Consider the following 23534-nt stretch of genomic DNA (forward strand, 5'->3'; position numbering starts at 1 on the left):
TCTCTCTGTCTCTGTCTCTCTCTGTCTCTGTCTCTGTCTCTCTATCTCTGTCTCTCATTCTCACTGCCATTCGGGGGGGTGTGTAAATCACTCCACAGGTACCAAGGGCCTCGACAGTGCATGCAAGTTACAGTACTAGGTCCACGGAAGCTACTCTGTGCCAGTGGGCCTCACATCTCAGCATGCCAAAGGGTCACCTAAGGGCTTGTTACAATCCAGTTCCCACAGGCCTGGGAACAGGTCCCCGGTGACAGTGATGCAGGGATGCGTAGAACTCTATTCAATTTTTCAAAGTAGCCAAGGATGAGAAAGTGTTGCCCTTTGGTTAATTCAAGGTGCCAGGTACACTCAGGTGCAGCTTCCTGGGCAGGTAAATGAGTGGACAGAAAACGAGGTATGTGTCAGAGCGTCTTGGAGAGTCTGCAGGGAGGAGCGCGCGTTTGCTGTGAACCCAGACTTTCTCTAGCACCCTTGGGAGGACACGCCTGGAGGCCGGAGGCAGGCCCGGGCTTTGGGACACCACACAGGCTGCATGTCCCCGCCTAACCTGGGCAGGAGAGCCAGAGCTGGCCAACGCCAGCAAGGACAGCGGGGCTGGGGAGGAGACGGCAGCCAGCACCAAGTCAGAGAAGCGACTGGGCTTTTCCGGGAGCTCCCCTCCCATGCGTTTGAGTTCCTGGATCAGAAGCAAGGGGCGGGAGTGGGGACGAAAAAGATGTATCGAGCCCACACAGAACAGGTGACGGCCCTGGACACAATTTCATTAAACGTCTCCCCTAACAGCCCTCGGGGTGGCAGGCCTCTTGCCTCACGTGAGACCTTTATGAACTGAACTGTCAAGCCAGGCTTCTCAGCCAGGGTTTTCCAGCTCCTTCCGTGAACACTCTCTCCCGAAGGACAGGGATGACAGGGTGCGGAAAGGTCACTTCTGACTTTTTACATTTCTGTGGTGGTTGGGGTTATATTTCAACAAGCACATACTTTTAATACGATCGGGAAAAAATACAGACGTTTTGTTCGGGTTCGTCTTCGAATCGGCTCCTGGCACTAGAATCTACACGTATCCTCGCAGGCTGAGAACTGTTCCAGGCTAAAGGTCCAAAAACACCAGGGACACCTATCCTGGTCATTTCTTTTCATAACGGCTGTCCTGCCCACACTGAGGGGCAGTCACACACTGCACCTGATTCTAACGAACACTTGCCTAGGGGACCCTGGGCACGAGTGCAGCACATCCGGCCCCCGCGACGAGACTCGCAAACGGGCCCAATCAGCACTGTAGACAGACATCGCACAGACCAGGGTGTGAAGCAGCAGGCGGACGAGCACGGCTCCCCGGAATCTACGGGGCCCACGGCCCCCATGAACTCATGAGTCAGAGCTGGGCGGGAACGAGGGCATAGGGATAAGAGAGAAGGCGGGTTCTTCTCCAGCTCTGAGAAAGGGCCATGGAGCCCGAAGACCAAATTTCCTAAGCTGTGACACAGGATTGTTGTACAGATGGCGGGAGCTAAAATTCAGTGTTTCCCCAAAGCTCTGTCCCACCTCAGTGGTCTGTAAGACAACCGCGGGGGCAGCGGGCCCTGTGGTGGGGGGTGGGGGGATGGAATGTCTCTCTCTTCCTTCGTGTTTATTTGATTATACAAATTTTCATATCCACTGCCAGCACCCCGCCCCAACCCCCCTGCAATAAGTAAACCTTACATTTATCCTGAGGTTTGTCATCCTTTGGGTCACTCCTAGGTATCTAATCAGCAGAGAGGCAGGTGTCCATGGCGACACAAGAACAATATGTAGCTGGGCATCACCTGCTCGGGAGTGTCAACGTCCGGCACCCGCCTTCTGGGGTGCCCTGGAGGGCCCCATCTAGCAACGGCCACTCCCCTGCATTTCACATTTCTGCTTTGCTCTGCCTTTAATTTTTCCCTTGCAGAGGGGACAGGGCATGGTCATTCAAGGTGATCTGAAAGACAGCCTAAGGGGACAGGAACTGACTTAGCATTTCGTCCTGTGGCTTTCTGCCCTCCCCAGTCACTGGGCAGAGGAGGGGGAGGAACGGGAGGGAGAGAGTTAATAGGAAATGGGGCGTATGCAGAGACACCACTTACATCTTTGGCAAACAACACAATAAGCACTAACATTCTCGGAGGCACCAACCATGGCTGGGGACACTATCATCGCATTTAACCGTCACCACCACCCAGGACAGGTTCACGCTTGACAGATAAGGCCAGTGAGGTCAGGACAGAAGCCTCTTTCCTGAGGTCCCGTAGCTACTAAGTGAGAGAAGGAGGTTTTAGCTAAACAGGATGTTTGCACAGACCTTTCCAGAATGCCCAGAGCTTTGGCCAAGGAACGGGGGACGAAAATACCAGTCTCACAGCGTACTTCATCTCTCCCTCACTCAGCAAATGTTTACTGAGGTGGGGGGGGCCTCATCCACCTTCTCCCCTCCAGGGGAGCTGGGCTGTGTTGGTGGTGGTCTCTGGGGTCCTTCCTCACGCCCTCCTTGCTTCTCGGCCAGGCTTGGCTCGTGGCTGCACCACTCCAGTCTCTGGCTCTGCCGTCCCATGGCCTTGCCCCTGGGTCTCTTCAGTGTTCATTCTTCGGTGGAAGTAACATTTTTTTATTTTCCCCCCTGCAACATGGAGAAAGCCACAGACCCTGTGGCCGTATTGCCTGCTCCGTGACCTCAGCACATCGCCTGGCCTATGTGTCTTATTAGCGCCTCCTCACAGGACTGCTACGGGATGAAATTAAGTAAGTTAATATTTGCAAAGGACTCAGAACAGTCGCCTAATTCATGAGAAGTGCTATATAATTCTTTGTTAAACAAAATAAGCATTTATTTCATGATAAAAAAAAAATTATTTTAAAAAGTCAAGGACAAACTATTAGTGGACAAGGACAGGAAGGACCACAGAAACCCAAATAATGCCACCGGGACTGTGTTGCTGCCTTTTCTTATATTTTTCTTTTATAACAGTTCCTGGTGGACTTTCCACCCTCGGTGAAGACATAGTTTAGATTCGCCAGGAAGTAGTACACAGTAGTTTTATTAGACGGTGAAGGGCGGGTAACCGAGGACCTCTAGCAGATCGACATCAACAGAAATGCCCCATAAGCAGCGACAATTCAGAAGATCTTGGTATCAGGTCTTAGCCCTCCCCGGTCCCCTTCTCTGCACTGCACCCCACTCACACATGCCCCAGGTGCCCGCCCCCCAGTACACCTGCATGAAAAATAAGACTGCACAGCCTCAAAGTTCTTTGGGCTGGCCTCAAAGTTCATTCTTCATCTGGAGCCAAGGCCAACCCAGAAGGCACTAACTACTCTTCCAATGGCCCAGCCTTTGTCAGAGGACAGGGGAGGCGGATGGAAATGCAGGGAAGGAAGTGTGAGTCCAGCAGCACCTCCCCTGAGGAGCCCCTGAGAAGCACTTGCAGGAGGCAGGCGCTGGGTGCATCCTCATTGTTATTCCGCCCAGGCGGCTGCATGCCAGCCAAGCCCAGGATATTGCAGAAGAATGTGCACGGCAAGATCACAGATAATGCTCCCGACAAAATTCCTCACCTCCCACCCCTCTGACTGGGGAAGAGTGAGTGGGGCTGTTCTGGCAGAGGGGCTGACTGGTTTGCACATAAAAGGGCTGCCAGGCTAGCGTCTAGGTCCCCCTCATCCTTCTCCAGCCTCTCAGGAAGTGAGCCCCTCCCCTTCATCCTCCCTGACAACTTAACCTTGACTGAGGCCCAGTACAAGCTTGGGCAGCATCCCCAGCCATTCATGGCAAGCTGGGCGGCTAAGCCTGCAAAGGCCGCAGGCAGCTGAGGGCATCTAAGGGCACCTGAGTCGAGCACTGGGCAAAATCTACTGGGCAGAGCCTCGCCCTTCAGGTGAGCAGCCCACACCCAGCCCAGGTACCTGTCAGGCCCAGCTGATGACGACAGGGGAGCAGTGCTGGCTGGAGTTTAATGAGGCTGCAATGTCATCCTATACAGTGAACCCAAACTTTACACACATACACACACACAGTGTTAGGCAAAACCGCTCACAGACACAATGGCCCCAGGCCTCTAGAAGATGAACCTCAAGGCTCCATGGCGTACGCACCTAGTGGAGCGTGCAGCACCTGCAGAGGTTCAGCGAATGAGAGGCAAGGCGCTTCTACCTCCTTGGGCCTAAGTCTCTTCATCAGCAATAATACAGGTATCTGCGTACACAGAGCATAACAGTGCCAGTGTCCCCCAGCAACACCTGTGCTCACTGGCAATCAACTGAGCCTCCAGCGCAAGCTAAGGTCTCAGCAGCAGCTTCCGACACTGCTTCACGCGCCCCCCCCTCACCCCGGAGAACGGCAGGTTCCTCTCTCCCTGTCAGCAGCACCCTGTGCTCCGCCAGCTTGACCAGGGTCCTCCTCCAGGCAGGCATCTCCTTCACTTCACCGCTGGTCTCCAGGCTCCCAGCAGGCCTGACCAGGTGCTGAATCAGATGGGGCTGGGAGGGGGACACTGCGGGAAGGCAGGGAAGGTCCAGAGCCAGCATTCCAGGAGTGGAACAGACAGGGCCATTGTCACCTCCAACCAGCCCCCACTGCTGCCTGATAGCCCACTCCCATGAGTCAGGGCAGGAAAATGGCCAAGGGGAGGGGGCAGTGGCCACGTACGTTGCACAGGGAGCTCAGGGGTCCCTGTCAGCAGGAGCTGGGATATGTGTACGGGAGGGATCAAGGAGTGCCAGGCCCTGAGCCGGGCACGGCCAGCATGCCAGACGAGCTCATCATTAGGGCTAACGTGTACTTGCAAAGCGCTCCCGAGACGCTTAAAGAAATACCGAACGGCAAGAGACCAGCAATTAAAACCTAAAATAGCAGGGTGGTGGGGCGGGGTGGCGGTCCCAACACCTAATGGACCATTGCAGCATCCTTCCCAGGGCATTTGCCATGTACACGGGACCTTTATCACGTGATCTCAGAACGCCTGGTTACTCAAGCCATCCCTGCCATGTCACCAGGCAGGCCTCGGTGGCCCAGTCACCAATAAGAGGTTGCCTGCCAGTGCCACAGCCTAGAGGGCGGCCTCAGATGGTCTACAGCTCCCACTGCCCACGACACGTGCCACCGAGTGTGGCCATCGAATGCCTTACCCATCGCGTTAGCTTCCTAGGGAACAAACCACCACAGGGTCAGTACCCTCGAGGCACGCAAACTTACCACGTTCCAGTCCGAGAGAGAGAAACTGCCAACGGGTCCCAAGGGCCCCAAAGACCCACGCCAAAGGTCAGCAGCGCTCCACTCCCTTCTGGAAGCTGAGGGGACCCGTGATTCTGCGCCTTGCCAGCTTCAAGAAGCCACTGACGATCCTTGGCTCAGGGCCCCGCTTTCTGTCTTCAAAGCCCACAATGTCACTTCTCACACCACGCTGCTGTGCCCTCCTCCTCTGCCCATGTCTTCCCCTCTTCCACTTGTGAGGGCCCTTGTGATGGCACGGGGCCCATCGGAAAAGGCAGGATCATCTCCCGACTCCGAGGTCAGCCTCCCGTCACCTACGACCCTAACACTCCTTGGCCATCTGACATATGGCCGGCACGGGTCCCAAGGACCGGGATGTGAATGCATCTGGGCGGCGTGGGCTGTTACTCTGCCAACCACAAAAACATCCAGATTTGCACCAGGCCCCAGGCTGCTGTTCGGCACCCACGAACCCCCAGAAAAGCAGCCCCCGAGGTTGGTACCTACCACCTCCCGCCTGAGAAAGCCTGGCTGACCCTGATCTCGGCAGTTCCCGAATGGTTCCAACCTCCAACCCCTCCCCGGGGACCCAGCCCCAGCCTGTGGAGCAGTGACTCCCGCTTCGTGCCCCCCTCATGGATGGGGAAGGTGGCAAGAGCCTCACCGAGGCCACACAGCTCCGCCCGTGGGCCTGGGACCAGGACACGGGTCGTCACGCCCGCACACTCTCCACCGGCCCGCAGGAAGCCCAGGGACACGGTTCGGTTCCGAATTTGTATGTCTAGCATCATGGTGGGGTCCTTTCCAGCATGGTTGGGGGTGGGGGGCAGCCGCCGGTGGGCAGGAGGACCTCCAAATCTGAGTTCTCGTTGACTCCTCAGAGAATTTCCCAATGTTAGAAATTTTCTGCCACATTCAGCGTGTGTCGATTATGGAAACAGGGTTGGGGAGGGCGACAGGAAACCAACACACAGAGCACTTGCTAGGGGCCAGGACAGTTATCTAGTCACTGAATTGACCCACGAACACTGGGAGGGGGCCTAAGGAGTTCATTCGCTTTAGTGACAGGAGACTGGGTGTTTGAGAGCTCAACGGCATGCCCGAACTCACAAAGCAGGGGGCTGGCAGCACCCCATCTGAGCTGGCAGGCTGTCTTCCCTCCACCAGGAGACTTCCCCCACCCCTGCCCACTCGGGAACCAAGCATTCCTACCCACAGGAAAGCTACCTGACCACCTGACCACGTGCAGAGCAGAACATCTCTCCCTCCCTACCCCCAACGCAAACCCACACCCCACCTGCAGCTTCTCCTGCCAGCACGATGGGCCCTGGAGTGGTGGAACCAGGGCTCTCGGTTTCATGCCTCAGCTTATGATGAACGAAGCTTCTTTCCCCCTCCAGGGCAGGCCCGGAGAAGCCACGCCAGCTGCAGAGTGTGGGTGTAGCCAAGCAGAGGGCACAGTGGCTGTCGCTGGGCACTCACCTAGAAGCCATTCCCAACCTTTCCCCTAGATGTCTGTCCTCACTGAGCCAAAATCACCGGGAATGACAGATGCCAGGCGTGAGAAGGTCCTACCACACCCGCTACCTTTGCTCTGCTCACCCAGACACCAAAGCAAAGCCCTGACCGCAGGTGTAAAGGGTCCCATGGGACCCAGGTCAAAGGTGGGGTCACACACCCGGTCAAGTCCCAGATCAGCCATGTCCAAGCTGGATGGCCTTAGACAAGTCATTCTACCGCTCAGCATTCATTTCCAAGGACTGCGCCAGGGGCCGCGGTAACACAGAAGGTGCAGTAAGAGAGCTGGTCCCAGTGCTCAAGGAGATTTGAGTCCATCTGAGAAGCAGACATTAAACAAATATTCACACAAACATCCAATAAGTTAGAAGTTGCTGATGCTGGAAGCGGTCCATCGCCCCCAGGAGTTAATCTGGGGGGTCCAGGTAGAGGTCTCTGAAGAGCTGCCATTTACGTGACACCTGAAAGTTAGGACTTTTATTTGTTCCTGAAGAAAGAAAGAAGGAAAGAAAAATAAGCTCCTAGGCAAATACCCCTTAAATGGGGACATTTAACGTGGGGACTGCCCAGATTAATGAGCCAGGTCCTGCATTCACTTGCAAAGCAGGATTTTGCCACCACAATCAGATGCAGATTTGTAGAGCAAAGTCCCCCAAAGAAATGGAGGTGCCCATGCCTCGGAGAGCATGCCTAACAAAGAGTCCCACGGGGGTCCCCACTCCCTACCCCCTGCAAACTTCACAAGTTAGTCAGACAGATCTTACAAATCAGTGAGAAAAAAACCTGCTAACACCCCAAAGGAAATGACCGGGTGACAAAACACAAACAGGCAACACACATGAGAAACAGGGTCAATCTCAACTGTACCAGAAGTCAGAGAAAAGCAACCAGAACACCGTTCTGTTTTGGGGTGCTGGCCTACTGCATAGCTCCACTGCCGCTGTCAGGTTGGCTGCAGCGATTAGGAAGCTCAAACCTTCTGAGGCGCCTCAGCGGTCCCCTCCTGGCCCCGTCTGTGGAGGGGCCACCAGTAAAACAGTCCCCAAAAGAAATCTACAGGAGGTCTCGAGACTCCAAGACCCCTCATACCTTTTGGGGGGCATCTGACAAGAACACGACCAGAGATGCATGAGAAGGTTTGTGTGTTCCAATGGGCAAAAGCAGACGGAACTCTGAATGGCCGGCAGCGCGGACCTGGATTACGACGATGATGACAGCGCAGCCGTCTGCAGGCACCAAGCGTGTGTTCTGCGTCGCCCCTGCCCTAGGTGAGTCACCTGGAACAACTGTCCTCACCTCTCCCTCCAAACAAGCCTGCACAGAAGGGGCTCGGCCCTGCTGGGAAGGAGAAACCAGCTACGGGGCACCTGTCCTGCACAAGCGCATGACGCAGGGGAAAGCTGCTCCGAAACAAATTTTAACACCTCTGACGGACACCAGGAAATGGTCATATAACCTTAAGTGAACAAAGTCAAGACATGACACCATGTGGAAACAGGATGTTAAGAGTAGCTACCGCTGAGGGTCAAGGTTATAGGTGATCTGTATTTTTTCTGCTTTGTTTGGCTTTTATTTTTTTCTGCTTTTGATTTTATTTTCCGCTCATATTTTCCAGGATTTCTACAAATGTGCATGCTCAAGGGGGGAAAAAAAATGTTTGCTTGCCTGTTAAGTTCCCCTCGATTCTGTGACCGGAGCCTGAGGGAAGCTAGACCTGAGAGGAGACTCAGAACCGTTCTGCCAGGGCACGACCCATCGCACGTGACTGGGGCACACACTCCTCACAGCAGCTGCTCCCTTACCAGGCCCGTGACCAGAACTGTGGCCAACACATGGATGCAGGAGGAACCCGCTTCTGGAAGGGTCGGCGAAGGAAGTGAGCTAATACTGACCAAGAAAACACTGTGTGCTGGGCACTGGGATGGCGAGACAGCAAAGATTTAACAAGTTTTTGCAGTGGGGCCTCTGGTCTGAGTCCATCGACCCCTCACAGTTCTACTAACTCAGTCTCGGGATCACCGCCTTCACCTCTGCCTCCTCTCCGTGGCCCGCCAAGGGCCGCAAGAACCCCTCCATCCTCTAAGACTCGATTCAAGCAATTCTCCAGCAAAACATGCCCTAGGCCACCCAAGATGAACCTCCACTGCGCTCCCTGCTCCAGGGGCCCTGTTACTACGTCTGTCCTCGTACCTGGTGGACTGCGCTGAAATGACTTAGTTGCAGGCTCAGCTTCGCGGCTGAACATGAATCCTTCAGAGCAGGGCCCGTGTCGCCTCTTCTACCTGTGCCTCTCCAGAGCCAAGGAACAGGGCCCAGTGAGAAGAAGGGAAGGGTGACCGGATGGGAGAATGGCTGGGTGTAGTGAAGCACAGAGGAACGTTTGGGAGAAAAAAGTATGAAGGATGGAAGGGAGCACAGAAAAGAAAGGTAGATGGATAACAGACAGAAGCGTAAGAGAAAGGAGACAGAGTGGTAAAGTTACGAGGAAGAGGCGAGGGAAGAGGTCCCCAAACATACAACGGCGGCAGACAGAGAAGGAAGGCCGCATGATGTATCCACGGTGACATCCCCCGAAGTTCACGACTTGACTGTGGGTCATCGACAGCCATCCTGAACACGTTTCGACGTGAAGGGTACTCTGCACGGAGGTTCTCTGCCCTAGACAAGGTCACACAGGAGGAGGGAGCGAACGACCATATGGCAAAGTGGTAAACGGGAGACGGCCGCAGGAGCTGGCTCATCATTACCAATTCCTGTCTCTACAAAGCCTCCCTGTCGGCAGGCAACTCACCTGTCGGGTCTCCTCGAGGCACTCCCTCAGCCCCCAAGTTCCCAGAAATCCTTTCCCGACACGCTCCAACCTGAGCCCCCCCAGCCCTCCGAAGGTGCCTTTGGGGAGCAGCCGTTCCCAGTCCCATACCGCACCCCAGCGCCCACACCTGGGCATCAATCCTGCCAGGAGCCCTGCTTCCTGCAGCACCGACATCCACCGCCAGAACCTGCTCCTCCTCTCTGCACTCAGCCACCAGGTCCCCCTTCACGGAACTGCCTGGCACTTCCAGCAAGTCGCCCTGCCCTGGTCCGCAGTGCCTGAGGCACTACCAGTTCTCATCACTGCTGGCAGCTGCAAGCCAGTCACGGGGCCCTGCGTGAAAGGTGTTCACAGGGTTTTACGTCACTCATCAGCTTGTACAGCGGCAATATTTTTGGGATTCGCCACACCCAGATAATACAAGCTTCAGGAGGGAGAGATGACACATTTAGGGAGGGAAGAGAAAGCCATTTACCCTCAGGACTTGTGACTCAGCTCCTTTACTTACTAGGGACAAAGAAACAGATGATTGTTGACGGCCTCCCATGTACCTGGTAGTTTATACATGAGAGTGTCATTCGACAACCTTTGACCTAGATAAAGAAACTGAGGCAAGGGCAGGTTAAGTAACTAGCAGGCCCCCAGATAAACCCCAGATGACTCCACAGCCCAGGTCGGACTTTGCACTGGCTGCTCCAAGTTCAGCATCACCTCACGCCTGCTCAGTCCAGGGAGAAAGCCAAACGGGATTCAGTGGGGAGTCAGCCCTGTGTGAACAGTCCCCAGGCGAGCAGTGGACATTTCTGTCCCAACCTCACAGCTCCTTATGTATTACAGCCTGCACTATGCTGGCCACCTAGTAATCCCAGTGTCAGGGAGAAAGCAAGCTCAAAAGACAGACCGGAGCTCAAATTCTGACTCCGTGGCCAGAAGCAAGATGCTTAACCCACATGCTGGTCCTTAGAGAAAAGCCTGGACCACTGTGCCTGGCCTGAGTTGGCCACAGGAAATGTTGGTTCTTATTCCTTCTTCTACTTCCTAATAAGATAAGAATCCACACTTGATCATTCTTTATGTTCTAAGGATGCAAGAATACAGTTAGGGAGTTGGACAGCCAACTACCAACTGAAATGGTCCAAAATGAGCCAGCCTACTAACTGTAAACAAGCATAGGATTAGAAGGAAAGTAATACGGTTTTTCTCCCATTTAAACATGCCATTAAAAATGAATCTTCGTGTGTAGCAACTAGAGAAAATGAAAGAGACAAGAGCCCAAGGTCACAGCATCGCTCTATATTAGATTTCATTCAAAACGACGATATTGGCCTCCACCTACGGGCCAGCCACAGCTCTAGAATCCTGGACCTCTCCATCGTTCTCCTACAGAAGACTGCCCGAGACTTTCAGCCAAAACCAGAAACCCTACTTCAGCATCTGGCCTTTCTGCCAACAGTCAATGTGTTTCTCTTCAAAAGGTGTCCGTTTCAAAGCCCTTCACCTCACTCCCTTACCTGCTGCAGGACGGAACCTCAGGCCAGGTAGAGACCTCACAGCCAAATTGTAGGTGTCCAGCCTGAGTCTTCTGGGCTTTTACACTTTCAAGATAATCACCGAATTCAGAGCCATGGGGCCTTTCTAGGCTGACAACTCTCAGAAACTGCTGGACGTTTAACTCTGTGATCTCGGCCGCTTCAATTCAAACCCAGGTCTCTTCTCCTCTAGGCCCAGAGCTGACTTCACCAGAGTCCACCATACAAACCAATCTGTTCTGAAGATTCACTTGAAGATATTTCCAGCTTATCAAAGTTTTCGATCACAGAAACCACACAATATAATATTCATTCATGCATTCATTCATTCGTTCAACAAAATTTTGGAGCACCTACTGTGTGCCAAGCGAACGCATGATGGGGAAAAAAGCAACAAAGTTAGAGTCAGAAAAAGTGGACCTCCGCCCTAGCGTGTGCCTAACTCACTGAGCGTCCCTAGGGGAAATGACCACCTCCTCTAGCAGACAATGTCATCAAGAGTCTACAGCAGGTCCTGTGCATCTCGGTATCCCAGAACCTAGTACAATGAAGGCACAGGGCAGGAACTCTCTGATATAGTAGACTAAACAACTGAATTCTACAGTCTCAGTCAACGCCTCTATTGAATGGCATAACACAAAGATGGGAGACTTAAATGACATTAAATATGTGGCAGTACCCAGCACTCCTTAGCAGGATCTTGGTGGACTACTTCAGGGCTAGGAAATTTTGTCACAGACAATTAGAAGCACAAGACTCCACACTCAGCCTAAATGCTGGCTTGCCCCTTACTAGCTGCATGGCCTTGGACAAAAGACTGTCTCTCCACGCCTTAATTTCTTCATCTGGTAAATGGGCATGATGCTATACCTCCCCACTGTGTTTCTGTTGAAGATTAAATACGTTAAGATAAGAAAGCACTTTAGCACAGGCTGGCACATAGAAAGTGCCTGTAAAAGTCTTCTGCAGACACCCACCCATGCTTCTGAGTCACTCTGCAGGCCAGCGAAGCCCTACGCACATTCTCCATCACAGGACGCCCCATGCCTCGGCCTGTATCTAGAGTCAAGGGCGGGCATAAAAAAATTCTTTACTTCCAAGGAGAAAGGTGTAACATACATTCCCACCTTCCTAGAAGCACAGGGCCCTTGTTTCCCTCACCGGCTTTTGCTGGAAGGTGAGCCTAAGAACTATTTCGCATCTCTCTATTCCGAGAGGAAAACAACAGGATGAGCAGGAATATAAAAGGCAACAGCCATGTGGCCTCCGCAGGGAGCCTGGGGGAGGGTGTGACCCTGGGAAACGGAGGGAGACCATCTTGAGGGGTCAACTGCCCAATTTCCTCACACCATGCCCCACCCCCCTCAGCCTCCCAGACGCAAACCTTTAGGGGTCCTCACTGCCAAGGCCTCCAGCTGCCTTCTCCATCCCTGCCTAGGAGGCCCACTGCGCAGCGTGCCCTCAGGGCTCAGCATGCAGGCTCAATCCACAGTGACAGCAGGGCTCCTAATGACGCCTTTGTTTCCTCTTAATAGTCTGCTTCCTGCACTGCTGACAGCTGACTTCCTCAGGGAAGACTCCAGCAGCCAAGTGGCCAAGGAGAGTAGAAACAAAGAAAAGGACGAGAGAATGAAAGAAACAAATAAACCTGAGTCCGAGAATCTAATACAGTGAAGTGAGGTCTGGACATCTTGGCCCTTTCTAGCTCTGTGACTCTGAGCGAGTGTCTTCTGCTAAACCCTCAGTTTCTTCAACCACGAAATGGGTATAAGGACAGTGCCCACTCCCAGTACATAGATGTCATTTTTGTACCTCCTCGCTCACAGTGACAGGAATGGTCATTTCAAGAGGCTCTCAAAATATGCAAGACACAGGAGATTGGTGGGCTCCCGCTGCGGCTCTGTCAGATGAGGCCAGGCCCTCTTCCCCAGGGATCCTGCCCACCGTTCCAGCCCCAGCTCGCTGAACCTGCCCACGGGTCTTTCCTGTAACTCAGCTGCTGACTTGAGTTCAACTCTTGGATTCTGAATCTCAAAGGGACACAGGATATCCTACGAGGCAGAATTAGGACGGCCTGTAAAATGATCAAGGTACAAGAGATCTCGGGGGTGGCCAGCGGCAGAGAGGGTCAAATGCCAATTCGGGCCCAGGAGGGTCCCACAAAAGACTCACTGTTGAAGACAAGACTGCCCCAGTGACTCAGAGGATGCACTTTGGGACAATGACTCAGCACCCAGTGCAGAAATGGGCAGGCGAGTGCCCCTGAGTTGCCTCCAGAAATAGGGGGTCCAGTGCCAGGAGGCCCAGGCGAGAGTCAGCTCAGAGGAATGCCCCCCCCACCCCCACCTACGAACTACTCACTGGGCTGGCATCCCGCCACGTGATCAACTGACCTGTCGCTGGGCCAGGGTAAACAGGCGGGGAGCAGGAGCTTCCCGGCCGTGGAGTGAGGTCATGCCTGCAGAGGGCGACTGGGATCTGAGGAGGGTGGGCGGCCCGCGGGGCAGGAAATGGCCAGAACGCCCCACACTGGTTTCTGGAGCTGGAGAGACAGAAGCCAGGAATAGAAATGAGGGTTCCCAGGACAGACACGGGCAGGGCAGGAGCTCGCACCCTGGGGGACAGTGGGAGCCCACGGTGTAAATTATTCTATAAGGCATTTAGAGACTTCATTTGCATCTTTTCCCTCCCCCCACCCCTCTCTCCTCGTCCTCCCACTCTGCTTCCTCTCCCTCCCTCTCTGTCCTGCAACTTCTCCTCTTCCTCTCTCTCTCATTCATTTCTAGAGACCTCAGTCGCGACCATGTTCCCAGCCTCTGCCACAGCCAGAAGCCCCTCAGACTCACAGCAACCCTGCCGGTACACTTTACCTGCTGCCTCATCTAAAACCCCGACCCTTTGAAATTGATACTGTTATGGCTCTTTATTTCACAAATGAGTACGTGGAGGCCCAAAGAGTGAATATCATACTGAAGGTCACACAGCTGGCTTCAAAACCAGGCAGGCTGGCACCAGGGTCCATTCACTCATCACTTAACATCACTATTTGTCCCAAAGCTCTCCGGCAGGGGAATGATGTGTCGAACAGAATTTAGATGACTGGTCCAAGACCCCCAAGCTTATTCACATTGGAGCGTCTTGCCCACGGGTTGCTGGGCTCGTGGCCTCTTGCAACGGGATGCAGAGTTAGTGCACGGTGGTTCCACCATGCATCCCAGCTCTGCGTAGAAGCTACAGAAAATACTCTATTCCAGCTATGGCCACTGAGGCTCCGTTTGGGACTGCACACCAAGTAAGCACTCTTCATCACAGCAATTACCGCCCTGACTCAGCCCCGAGAATTCTAAAACCAGAAATCAAGGCTGTTTTCCCGATGCCTGTGAGCCTGGGTATGGGTGACCCCAAGTCCTAGACGGCTGACCAACATGCACCCTGGATCCAGGCTGTCCTTGTAAAGCACCAGCTGAGCTAATTGTAGCGCTTGGAGAGGTAGGTGTGCCTGGCCTAAGCGACTTTGGAACTTCCCTTGTAAAATGACAAGAACAGAGACTCGATCACAGCCCAGGACATCCAGGGTGGAGACACTTGATGGGTTCCTCCGTTGAAGCCTGTCCACAAAAACTCGGGGGACAGAGCACAAAGAGCTCACAAAGACTCCTTGTCTCGACCTCTCTCCTGCATGGAGAAACCGTGGTCTAGACCATTTGGCCTAATAACCTGACTCAGGATTAATCCAGTCTCCTCTCTGCCACTCTTGATACGGGTCCAAACTCATCCTTCCTAAAGGCTGAGACAAAATTAACCCTGCCGCTTACCACAGAGACCTTCGTTCCCGGGACGGCGTCCCTTCTCAAGAGGCGGGAGAGGTCACATCCAGGGAACCACTCTGCTCGCTCGGGATTAGGCCACCATGGACTGAATGCCGATCGTGTGCCAGGCCCTAGGCTGGGCATTTTCATATCTTATCTCACCTAATTCTGACCAGAAACCTGCCAGACGCGCACTCCACCTCGAGCAGACAGAGGACCCAGAGCAGGTCTCGCGAGGGGAGTTGAGTAACCAGGTCACACAGCCTAGGACTGAGCTTGGATGAGGGACTCAGGATGATCCAGCTCTGTGGTCCCACATCACCAGAGTGCGTCCTGAAGAAAGGGAAAAACTGCCACGGAAGGACGCCAACCCCAAACGGCTCAGTTGGCCCAAAGGAGGCGATCGTGGCAAATGAGAAAATTCCTCACAACACCCTTGGTCGCCTCCCACCCCGATATTAGTTTTAGATTTGAAATTTAGGAGCGATCTCTCCTCTCATTTTCGGAATTGTTTCGATTCCTTCTGCATTCTTGTTTTACTGTAATATTTTCTGTAACAGTGTTTTCTTAATTTAAGAAAAAGAGACTATGACCACCACACCAGTGGGTCTACACAAGAGACCAAAGGACAAAATTCACATATCAATCATATTGCTCAATCCATGTGTAGACACTAATCACGTGCTCTGAAAACTGCCATGAGCTCCACACAGATCGGGCAAACTGACTGTTCTTAATATTTGCAGAGCCCACTCTGCCCTGGTCCACACCACTGCTGCGCCTCATAAGATAAATCACAGCACCTGGTAACCTATATGAATATTAGTTGTTTCTTTTACTAGTTATGTTTCTGAGGGTCCCTGAACCCGGAACAGTGGCATCATCACCGAAAGATGTGCCACCAACAGGTACACGTGACCCGAGTGACACTTGAAGTCAAGCTTCAAACGCTGTACCACCACAGAGATGAACACTCCTTTACAAAAACTGACCTTTTCAACGCCTAAGTGCTACTCCCAATTACCTATCCTGTAAACCGGATGTTTGGTCACTGAGTTCTCTTCAAGGACAGTGCTCCTTTGCCTGACTGACCTTTAAAGAGGCCCACGGCCCCTGGCGGCCTGCACCAGCCAGGCAAGCCTGGGCCCATACTCCCACATGTGCACGCATGCACACCCACGGGCAGGCACACACACAGTCTTCCTCCTGTGTAATTTTTAAGTGTCCTTGTTCCTTCTTCCATCCCCTTTTACCTTTCCTGGCCTGCACAGCCTGGAGCATGATAAAAGATACCTCTCAGGGAAGACAGGACCCTAGAAGTTTCTGCAGAATTCTACCTTTATCTGATTGAAAACCAGTCTTTCCACCTCCTGGGTACACCTTGTTCTGAAAGCTGGGCCAGGCTGCAAGTTCTGCCTTATCCTAAACCCACTCGAAGGATACGTGCCTAGGGGGATCCTGGGAGCCTTTCCACCCTTGGTTCACTCCCACTCCAGCCCCGGACTGCCCTCTGTGAGAAAGGAAAAGTCTTCTGAGGTCCAAGAGAAAGAACAGAAGACAGCATGGCTGCAGCCTTGGGCCGGCTCTGCCAAGCTAAAACCTCCCAGCAGTTACCTGCCGTGTGCTCCCCAACTCCACTTCCCTGTCCTTTCCATGCTCACCTGGTACCCCCTCCTCGGCCAGGCCGACCCACGCCTGGGCTCCCACCACTATGTACCAGGGGTGGGCACCTAGGCCCATCTGTGTGACCTCGCTGAGCCTGTAAGATAGAAATAACTCATAGGATATTGAGAGAATCAAATGAGGCCATGTTTTTCTCACTGATTTTTAAATGAACTTAAGTTTTTTAGAACAATTTTAGACTTTACAGAAAAAAAAAAAGTGGATTAAGTACAGCGAGTTCTCATACCCTGCACCAAACTTGCCTACTATTATCATTTTATATTACTTTGGTACATTTCTTAGAAATAACGAACCCTTACTGATATATTACTCTGAGCTAAAGTCCATACTTGATCCAGAATGTCTTAGTCTTCTCTTAACGTCCTTTTTCTACTCCAGGATCCCACATTACATTTAGCTGTTGTGTCTTCTTAGGCTCCTCCTTCTTAGCTGTGGCCGTCTCTCAGACTCTCCTTGCCACTTTTGAGGAACACTGGCCTGGTCTTTTGTAAATGTCTCTCCATTGAGAGCTGTATGAGCCGTGTTGATAATGCACCCTTGACGTGACGTGATAAAAATGGCACTTTACCGCTACAGTTTTTCTTCCCCCAAACCTATGACAATCTAATCACGAGACAGTCATGATTTTTTAAAATTAAATGTATGATAGATAATACGCCCGATACAGTTCAAAATTCAAATGATACCCAAAGATGCACAGTCAGAAAGTCACCTGCCGTCCTCTCTCCCACTCTGCCCTGTCTCACTCTTCAAAACACAGGTTGTCACTTGTGTCAATTTCTGGTGTATCCTTACAGAATTTGGGCATGTATAAATCCTTATATCCCGTCCACATGCAGACACTTGTTACCCGAAAGACTCTGCACTCAGCCTCTTCTGCAACATGTCCTGAGACCTGGCTGTGTCATGCACACAGCGATTCCTCCTTTTCCACACTTAGCCCACTGTACGGGGAGGGGCCACTGTGTACACAACCAGTCTTCAACTCGCAGACATCTGAGTTGCTCCCGATCTTTTACTACTGTCAAAGTGCTACTGTGACTAACCCTGGGCATCGCTTGTTTCACACAAACAACTGTAGGGTGGGGACGGATCTCAAACGCGAGCATGCCAGGTCACAGGGCACACCTATTTGTAGTTTGGATAGAGAGGGCCAAGGTGCCCTCTCAAAGGACTGTATCGACCTGCTTTCCCTCCGAAACTCAGGGATGAGGGTCTGTTTCTACACAGCTCTGTCAACGACTGAGCACGTCACTAACTTGGGGAGATCATCTTATGCTTACGTGCCTGGCGAGATTCCTTTTTTGTGAACTGTCTTTATACCATGACGAGCCCTTCGATGCACATGTATCAGCTGCCGGCCGCCCAAGGAGGCAGGCGGTGAGAACGCATCACGACTGGACAGCGGGACTTGGCCAAGGCTTCGGCCAAGTAAGACCTGTGAGTAGGAAAGACGGGAGAAGAGGGAAGGGCCTGGCTGGAAGGAGCCCCCCAGAGGAAGGGGATCCAAGGACACCCGAGGAAACAGAGACTGAGGGGTCTGTCTGGCGGGAGGGTAAGGCCAAGGCAGAACGGATGCCAACCAAGGCCTCGAACACCAAGCCACAGAGCTGGGTCTCACAGAGCAAGTGGACGGCGTGTTCCAATCTCATTTTCGTCTTCACATTCTACCAGCATTTTGAAACCGGTTACTTTTTTAATTTTTTAATTTTTATTCATTATTTTGTATGCTTTTATGCCCATTTAGTTCAGGAGCTCTCAAAGCTTTAGTCACCTGAACAGCCCTTACAAAGCACACTTACTTCCCAGCCCCGAGGGGTTCAGGGTGTATGCCAGACAATGGCTCCCAACTGGGTGATTCTCATGGGTGTCGCTGGTGAAGGACCATGCACCCCCCAGTTTTTCTCTAAAACCTAAAACTGTTCTAAAAGGTTGACGGGGTCAGGGCAGGCCTGCCCGGGCCCCCAGGGAGACCAGGGCTCAGGGTGGACGGGGAGGTGAGGACGCTTGGACACACAGGACTGCGACCCTTCCCGAGTTCTGTTCTGGAGAGCAAAGCACTGGCCCAGGAGCCACATCCACTCTGGAAGCTTCTCTCGCACTCGCAAATCTGCACCAGGCCTCGAGGCTGTGGATGGGGAAACGGAACATTCTGTCCCACAGATACCGCAGGTCTACAAAGGGTTCTCCCCAAGAGCAGAGATACCTGGGCAGTTCATCTGTGTCTCTGGGCAGTTCATCTGTGTCCCGCCAGCTGCCAGTGCTCTGGGTCATGTCACTTGCAAAACCTCATCCAGGAGATGGCGGACAGCAATGCTGCGTCACCTATATGTCTGTTCAGGATCAAGGGCTAGCGCTCTTACATCTCTAGATTCAAATAATACCTTTGTCCCTCCTTTCCTCGCCCTGCCAGCATATACCTGGTCCGGGCGCTCTCCCAAACCTCCTCCTCCTCCCTGCCTTCACCCTCTCTTCTCCATTCCAGCCAGCCCATCAAAGAGACAATCTTATCCTGGGGCGCGCTTCCTCAAAAGCCCTGACGGGGCTCCTCTTTTCCCTTAAGGCTCAAGACCACACTCTTCACTCAGGCTATTCGCGCATCAATAAGCCAGAATTATATGCCTCTTCCAAGCTGTCCCAGCAGCCCTCACTCTGACCATCAGCTCCAAGGACAGGATCCAGCCTAGCATCCACAGGAAGCCTGTGCTCAGCCCCCTCCCCAAGCACCCCCCAGTGCCATACCTCTCACAGCACCCACCCTCCCCCACGCTCTTGTCAATTCCAACTCCACTTCCTTTAAGAAATCTTTTCCCACTACTGCAACCAGACACCCCACACAACAGAGTGCCTGCTGGCTTCCAGGCACTGTGCCGGGCAGTGAGAAGCGTATAAACACAGGTTCATCCCCAAGAAGTCCAGTCTAATGGGTGAGACAGATAGATATTCTACTGCAAGGGGATGAGAAGGGCTCTGGCTGCCTGTCCCAAGTCTAGAAATCCAGGAGGACTTCCTAGGGGAGGTGGAAATTCGGTTGCATCTTTAAAAACCAAAGAGGATTACAGCTTACAGGAGGGTCACCGGGCTTGTAGAAGCATGGGAGGAGGCGAGCCGAATTTGGAGGGTCTGGGGCAAGAGAGAAAGGGACAGAAGCTGTATGCGCAGCATGAGCTCCAAAGAACAGGGTCTCAGATGAGGGGGTCACGGCTCTTCCCCACTGCTTCGCACGCGTTATTTCAGACCCCTCAGGAGGCTGCAATCAGAACTGTCTTCCCCGGGCAGCTTTCTATTCACAGGGGCACTAAATTCAGCTAACCGATGCAAATGGAGCCTGTTAAAAATGTAGACATGCACTGATAATTCAGAGGCCAGAGGCTCCCCAAAGGACCCGTGAAGAATAGCAACCCCCAGCTGCCTGGAGTTAGCAGCTTCAGAAGACTCGGCCAGGCCGAGAGGCAGTGCTCTGGAAAGGATGGGGCTTCTCTCAAGGACTCTGCAGCGAGTTCCGCGTGAGCACCGTGAGTCCGCCCAGAAGATGAAGGGTTCCAAAAATCATACACAAAAGCAAGTGTATCAAACTCATAAATTGTTTGATTTGTAAACACCTGGCCCATTACAAACTCTTCCAACCGCATCACCTGTTTTCGTCCTCAGTGACCCTGAGGGGTGGGCAGGGTTTCTCCCACCTGTCTCATTTGCAGATCAGGAAGCTGGGGCTCTCACTTGAGGACTTACTTGGGCAGACAACAGAAGGTTCCAGAAAGAGGATTCTGACCTGGCCCTCTGGCCCTATGATACTTGCTAGAACAGCACAGACCCCTGGAGGCCACCTTGTCCAACTCCCCTTTAATAACCCAGGGAAGGACGGAGGGGTCCGTGACTTGCTGGTGATCGAGCTGGATGGGTCAAGATGCCAGTGTCCTAAGAATGATTAAAAAACTGGGGACAAACCAGAGCTTTTCTGAAGCGAGGGGGAGGGCATGTGCGCACTGGTGTCTGCAGGCCTGCCTAGGACCTGTCTGGAAGGAGTATGGGGCCGTGACCCCTGGGGGCCCTGAGTCCAGGAGCAGCACCCTGTGCCTCAGAGACACTCCATCCCAGGAAGAGTCCAGAACGGCCGCGGGAGCGAGGTGCTGACAAACACAGCAGAGTCCCATGGAAGGGCAGAACAGTTTTTCAGCTTTTTTCTTTAAAAACCCCAAATGGATAAAAGGTAACAGGAAAGGCATAAAATTCCAAGGATGTAAACATAAGCCACTCCCACAGAAGTCAAACAACTTTAAACATACGAAAGAAAAAGAAAAACCAATAACATAGTAATAACTTTAAAATAATATAAAAATGCACTCGTGTGCCTTTGCAAGTAAAAACACAGTATACATCTCTTTGGTCAGGTGACGGGGTGGCAAACGACTGCTGTGGAGCACACGGCTCTGGGGTGAAGAGTCGAATCCCACCGCGATCCCACCGCAGGCACAGACGGTGTTTAGCCTCGTGCCTTCGATTCTGACTCGCATCAAACGGAACCCATCGCATCTGCCTCCCCTTCCCTGGCCCGTGAGGTGGATGAGATCTGAGTTGCAAGGGAGTGCACGGGACGTGCACCGTGTGCCAAGCCCCTGGCCTCACTCCCCAGAGATCTTCGATGTATATCGTCCCCATTTCATAACGGTGTAGACTGAGTCTCAGGGACATTAAGCACTTTGCCCCAAACCACCCATTCCCAGACGAAGGTCTGGGGGACACTAAGGTGAAAAAGACGATTCCTGCCCGCAAAGCGTTTCCGGGCTACTTGGTCACGGCACTAGAACCAGACAGAACCGGAAGTTGTCTGAGCCCCGGCCCTCCCTCCTCACTTGCTCTCCCACTGGAGATGGATCTGGGACCCACGAGTGTGCCCCTCCCCCCGCCCCTGGGCACCCTGTGAGAACCAGCTCCCCAAGGGACACTCTGCCTGAGAAGCCATAGCAGGCAACATTTCGTGCCCAGGCTGGGAGGGACCAGCTCACTGCCACTGTCCTCGGGGAACCCGGGCAGATGGGAAAGCCTCTGAGTGCCAGGCACAGCCCGTAGAGTGGCGGGAGTCCCTGTGGCCAGGGCTGTCCCACCGAGGTGCGGCCGGCGCAGTAAGCACATGACCTTTGCCCCTTTGGGGCCTGTCTCCAAGCATCACGCACTATTTTAAGGCCCTCTGAGATCCAAACAGGATTCAGGGCTCGCCAGGGACCGTCTGTAAAAGTTTTCCACTGGAACAAAGATTTCAGTGCTATAACTCAGAGCGTGACTGTACAATGGGATCTGATTATCAAGAGTTCCAGAATATCCTCTTCGGAGAGGCACCCCTCCTTTCTCCTTCCTGTCGTTTAAGGCTGGCAGGCGCAGGGCACGTAGAGTAAGCAAATGCTTCAGACAGGGGGGTGTTGGGGTAGAAGGACCTCTTCCTCCCCTGGGGATGGCTCTGGGGCCCCTGTCCACGCTCACCATAGAGAGAGGCTCTATCCTGCTGGTGGTGCCAACAGTTAAATGCATCTGCCCAAACCCTCCTCTGCCTTCCACTTCCCTCCAAAGAAAGCCCAAGGGCCCACGTGACATGGACCCTCGCCTCTGGGATCTCGCCGGCCGCTCCGTCACCTGCTCAGCCCATCCCAGACACAGAGCCTCCTCACTCGCGGGGTTATTCCCTTGTTGCCTCCTCCCCCCAACTCCAGTTCAGGCTCTGGCCTTCTCCACCTGAGCCTGTGCCCAGCCAGTAGATACCTATGGGATCCTCACTGAGCCCTGATGCGCTGGCTGTCGGCTGAGCTCAGCCAACGGGAAGCCACAAGCAGGAAGTCAGAGTGCAGAAGGAGAAAAGCTCAGGGTAGAAACTGTGGGGGTCTCTCCACAGCAGGAGCGGGGTCCCTCCACACTATAGCCCCTCCAGGTGGCCCTGCCTCCACGCCCCGTCGCAGGGAGGGGCCGGCATGCTCCACCACGCTGGTTCCTTAACCCTCCCCGCCCTCTGTCCATGGCCCCTTCATTCTACCCTCCTCTGCTGAGACCACAGGACTCTGACCTGTCCAACACCTTCCTGACTGACGTGGGTGTTTGCTACTGCCGGGTCCGTTCCCCAACTTCACTAGCGTCTCTGACTCCCCGCTCTGCCTCGCTTTTCCCCATAGTACAGATGGCTCGCTAACACACTCTAAGTCCCCCCCACCGTAGATACAAGCTCCATCAGAGCACAAACTTTGTTTCACTCGCTCTGCTTTCGCGGCACCTACAGCGGGGCCAGAGGAGTGGTCAATCCTTGTGAATGAATTGGTCAGCAGACATTAATAAGACAACTCATTAGCTATGGCCTTCGAAAGGTCAACAGGTATTTACTGGGTGCCCACTGCATCCCACGTTCTCCTCCACATGCTGGGAACATATGGTGGCCGACACAGCGACGTGCCAGCCCCCATTCAGAAGAGCACCTTCCAATTCTGGCCTGTTCAGGCCAATCCTGCCCTGAGTGCCTGTGACCTAGCCTGGAGCCTGAATGTCACTATCGACAACAAGCTGTCTGCAAACACTCAGTCTGCCTGTCAAAACCCTCCTGGTGTCTGAGTGTACAGTACTGCTGTCTCAGGCCATCTGCATCCTCTGCTAGCCAGCTGACTTCAGATGTTTGCAAACCAACATGAGTGGCCATCTGATTAGAATTGGGAGCTTAGGTTCCTCTGTGCCCCGTGCTGGCTGCTAGTGATGACCGGAGACAACAGGGTTGACAGAAGTCAGGAAGGATGACTTCATATCCCTGCTTAGCCACTCACCGGCTACATGACCTTGAACAAAGGACTTGACATCCCTGAGGCCTCGGTTTCCTCATCTGTAAAACGGGGAGACTTGTCTGTACTTTGTCCAGGGCTACCATGAAGAAACTCTGCTTGTAAAAAAGCCTGGCACAAAGCAAAAACACACAAAAGAAAAACATG

The 23534-nt window shown here is 53.3% G+C and overlaps 1 non-coding gene across 48 annotated transcripts in view; it reads right to left on the minus strand.

The window, feature by feature from the left end:
• Positions 1–23534, minus strand: part of LOC120595694 (uncharacterized) — a 237324-nt gene that overhangs the window by 185403 nt on the left and 28387 nt on the right. For 40 of the 48 annotated variants that reach the window (XR_005650972.1, XR_005650973.1, XR_005650975.1 and 37 more), the window contains exon 2: positions 13480–13628. The exons of 3 other annotated variants lie outside the window; for them this stretch is intronic. This is a non-coding gene — a transcript (uncharacterized LOC120595694). 5 more of the 48 variants (XR_005650942.1, XR_005650944.1, XR_005650946.1 and 2 more) reach the window with 5 other exon arrangements.

This window comes from Pteropus medius, unplaced genomic scaffold (genome assembly GCF_902729225.1).
Source record: "Pteropus medius unplaced genomic scaffold, Ma_sr-lr_union100, whole genome shotgun sequence".
NCBI classification, from domain to species: domain Eukaryota; kingdom Metazoa; phylum Chordata; class Mammalia; order Chiroptera; family Pteropodidae; genus Pteropus; species Pteropus medius.